Source organism: Vigna radiata, unplaced genomic scaffold (genome assembly GCF_000741045.1).
Source record: "Vigna radiata var. radiata cultivar VC1973A unplaced genomic scaffold, Vradiata_ver6 scaffold_147, whole genome shotgun sequence".
NCBI classification, from domain to species: Eukaryota; Viridiplantae; Streptophyta; class Magnoliopsida; order Fabales; family Fabaceae; genus Vigna; species Vigna radiata.
The window spans coordinates 389,594-394,029 of NW_014541973.1; positions in this window are offsets into that span (position 1 = coordinate 389,594).

Here is a 4,436-nt window from a genome sequence, read left to right on the forward strand (position 1 = left end):
AATTAATCAAACTAATATTCAAGGGTAGTATGTAAGAGAGAGCGGATTAGATGAAATTGTAAATCCCCAACAACTCCATTCATTCATCCACTTTTGTGTTTAACCTCAATTGATCAAATTGCATTCATGTTTATTTTTCTGCACTTTATAAAAACCTCAAAATATTATTTTTATAGTCTTGATTGGTTAAGTAAAAGCACAACAGTTTAGTGCCGTTAGTCTTTTGGGAAAACGATACTTGGACTTACCATTTTATTATTACTTGTACGATTTGGTACGCTTGCCAATTTGTCAACACCTACTTACTCTTCTTTTCTTTTAAGACCAAACCATGGGAAGTCCCACATTGCTTGTGCTAAAAGGAAAATAAGGGTTTATAAGCGTTTATTCAACTAGAACTAACGAAAAGAAACAAAGAGGCAAATACAAGCCTTTGAAACCTATTCTACTCTTTTTATGCTCTTTTTTCACATTGAAAACTCTTCATTGTTGCCCCATCTATGATCATATCATCCCCTCCAGGGTGGAGAGGATTCGACCTCGAATCTTGGAAAACCTGCAATAAAGATAGATTAATGACTTATTTGTTTATAATCCAAAGGAAACTCCTCCTGGATCAAATGTTAACCTGCAAAAAACATAAAACATTTTGTGAATAAATTGATGTTTACCAAAGAATGTATATAGAAAAGGAATATTGAAAGAATGGGTCTTTGAAATTGGATTTATTTGCTTAGGCAAAACTAAAAATCCTTCTTTTGAACAATTTTTATTTTTGTCATGAGTTAAGTGTAAAAAAGAATACATTAACTCAAGATGTGGGATGGAAATGGTGTGTGAAGAAGTGTTAAAAAGAGATGAGAAAGGTGGGATATTACAAAAGCTTTTAGAAAAAGAAGAAAGCTTAATAAGTGGAGAAAAGTGGAAGGATGAAAAAAACTCCCCTGTCATGGCTTGAATATATTTGAATGATGGGAGTGGATGGTGCCTTCAGTAACACTTCCTTTATGACTAAGACTTTGTTGATGGAAGATGCCTAAGGAGCTGACCAATTGGCGCGACGCGAAAGCAAGTAAAGCTCCTCCAAGCTTCTCCGACGAGAAGAAATACGCAGCGGAATATAGTTTGAGAGAGAAAACTGATGTGAATGGTTGAAACACTAACCGTACACGAAGAAAACCCTAGAATAGGGAGAAGACACTGATTGAACCGATTAATCGGTGTAAATCAAAGATTAATCGGTAGAAAGTGAAGATCAAAGGGAAAAATGATGTTTAATCGGTAAAATTTGAAGGAAATTGGAAAATGAGATAGAAACCCTAAGTTTGGGGGAAGATGATCCGTGGAAAAGGAAGAAAAGATGAAGACGATGTTGTTTCTGTGAAAGAAATGACACTTACGGAGGAGAGGTAACAGATCTGTGAGGAGGATTGGTTGACGGAGAGGATGCTCTCGAGAGAATGGAGATGTGTTTCGGCGAGTGACGAGAGTGTGAAATGAGCTCTGTCTCGCGTGAGAAAAGTGATGCGCAAGATTGAAATGCTGACGCATGTGCTAAAGAGGTGGCAGTGAAGGAGTGGTTAGGCGTCGAGGAAAACAAATAATGGAAGCACAGTGAAAAGCTAATGGAAAATGAAAATGGAGGTATGTGCCTTGGAAGGTGGCTAGAGGGAGTCTTTGGACTCTCTAGCCTATGACTTTCAAGAGAGAATATTTTTTTGATTTAGAAAAGTTTATTCTCATTTATCTCAAAAATAAGGAATACAAGAGAGGAGCTAGGTACTTATAATAACCCATGCTCCTTGCAAGCTACACTACGTGTACAATAAAATGTAAAAATACGAAAAAATAGGACTGTGACAGGAAGGATTCCATCATACCCTCCCTCTTAAAAAATAGAGTTGTCCTCAAATCTAGGAATCCCCTTATGAAGAAGCTCCGCACAATCTTGGGAGCTTGGCCATCTTGGAGTGGCCTTATTCTTTTAGATCCACTTTTCTTCCTCCTGGATCAAACACGAATCTGCAATATGCATCAAATATATCTTCAATTAATATCAATCCAAAGAGGATATTTTCTACAAAAACAATAGAATAAGGACTCCTAGTATTTTGATTTGTCATCTTTGAAAATTTTAGAAGTCCGAACTCAATATTGTCTTGAGTTAATTGTTTTCTTAAAGATAACAATAACTCAAGATTTGAATGGCCATATTTTGAAAAAGTTTGCATAGAATATGGGATGGCAATTGGTTTGAAAGAGAAACTTAAAGTGAAAGAGTTAAGAATGATTGGAAAAGAAGTAAAGAATTGGAAACCTTCCCTTTTAGGTTCCATGGTCTTTGAAAGAATAGGACTTGTCATCATTAACAATTTCTCCTTTTCTTTCTTCTCTCTTTCTTGCCTTTCTCTCTTTTCTTCTTCTCTTCTCTCTTTTTCTCTTCTCTCTTCTTCTTTTCTTTTCTCTTGTCTCTCTTTCTTTTCTTCTTCTCTCCTCTCTTCTTCTCTTCTCCTTTCTTCTTGTATTATCTCTTTTTCTTCTCTTTCTCTCTTTTTATCCTTGATCTCTTTAAGTCTTGCCCAAAATTCTAATTCTCTCATAAGAAACCCATGATCATTTAAACTCTCAAGAAACATTTTTCCATCTTCAATGCAATCTCTAATTAATTCTAGGTTTCTTTTAATGCTTGAAGGCACAAACTTTCTTCTCATGCAAGGTTTTAAATCATACCAATCCCTAATGGAGGATTTTCTTCCTTTCCTAACATGGTATTGTCTTTCATCCCACCACTCTCTTGCATGCTCTTCTAACTTAGAGAGATATATGCTAAGGACATAAAATGAACTCTCTTTATAAAACCAAGGATCTATTTTATCCACTTCTTTTTCCCAAGCTAGGTATGTTAATGCACCTATGTCTTTACGAAAAAATGGAAGATTCCTAGCTCGTTTAAACATTTCATCATCATTATCTAGACTAGACAACGTATATGAACTAGAAGACCTATATGAATAATACATCTTTTTTTTCTAAAAGTTTTCTTAGTCTAAAGGATTAAAAGCTTCCACTTTAGACAAGTCCCAGGTAAGAGAGGTGAACCACTAGGGTTGCTTAAATACCAAGTCTTACCTTTAGCCAGAAATGCCTTAAGCTACTAATGAATTATCCTTTAAGCAAAAATCACTTTTAAAATCAAAGGACACAACAAACAAAGACAATTGGCGGACTCTAAGACCCCTAAAACGTATGGGCTCTTATGTGACAAAGGTCACACCTAAAAGTGAAACACAAAATCAATTCAATAACAGGCAATCAAATTTTACTCCTATGGTGAGGCTTGTAGCTTTGGCTAAGAAGACACACTCACCTGTCTAGCTATGATAAAATTAAAATAAAGCAATCAAGAAAGGTTGCCAAGAATTGAAAGAGCACCAAGGACTCTTCCAAACTTGGACTTTATAAAAGGCCCTTTTACAAAACAAAAACTAAAAAAACTAACAATAACAGTGGGCTGACACAAGCCCATCAAATACAAAGAAAATAAAAACAAAAAACAAAAGCTACGCTACTGTTCCACTAATCTGCTACAGCCCAATGCTGCTAAGGTCCCCTGCTACTACAGGCCGATCCACTTCATTATGGACAGCTTTATTGCTTGTGGAATCAATTTTTTTTGGATCTCACTCACCACTCATGCAAAACAGTGTATAACAACACGTGGATTAGTGGACCTTATGTAAACAGATTGCAAGAAGAGTTACACATCAATTTAAAGTCTTGCCTTTTTTTGTGAGCTTGTACACTTGATGCAACCAAAGGAATCTCGTTGGCTCTCAAAATACAATCTTTCAACTTTTATGGCTGCTTCTACCTATTTAATTCCATTTCAGCCAAAATCTGTAAAAGATAATTTTGATTCCAGAAATCAGCAGTCCAATCAATTCAATTAATTGCAAGCCATACGAAAACAATTGCAGCAAAACAGAAGCAAATTTAGGATAACAGAAACTCCCTTCATTTGAAGTCTCCCAAGGAAATGTTTCGGCTACTGCAGACTCAAGTTAAACTCCAGATTTATGGTGCAGATCAGACTACCAAACGAGAAATAATATGGAACTTGAAATAACAAACAGATTGATCAACTTTTCAATTCAAAAGTGGTTCTTAAAATCATGAAATCAATTTTTAGTCCAATACTCTTTGATCACTTTAATTTCAATGAAAACAGTAGATGCACAATCTAGTTATTCCAAGCAGATTAGTCCTCTCACAGCTATACCACACACAACAATTATATCAATCTAGTTTGAAATGACTCATTGGATAATATCTAATAATAGACAACAACTAATCTGGATAAAAACTGATATGTGCATGCAATTAATTCTAGGAAACTGTTTCCTCAATGCAAAAGAAAAGATTATCTCAACAAGGAA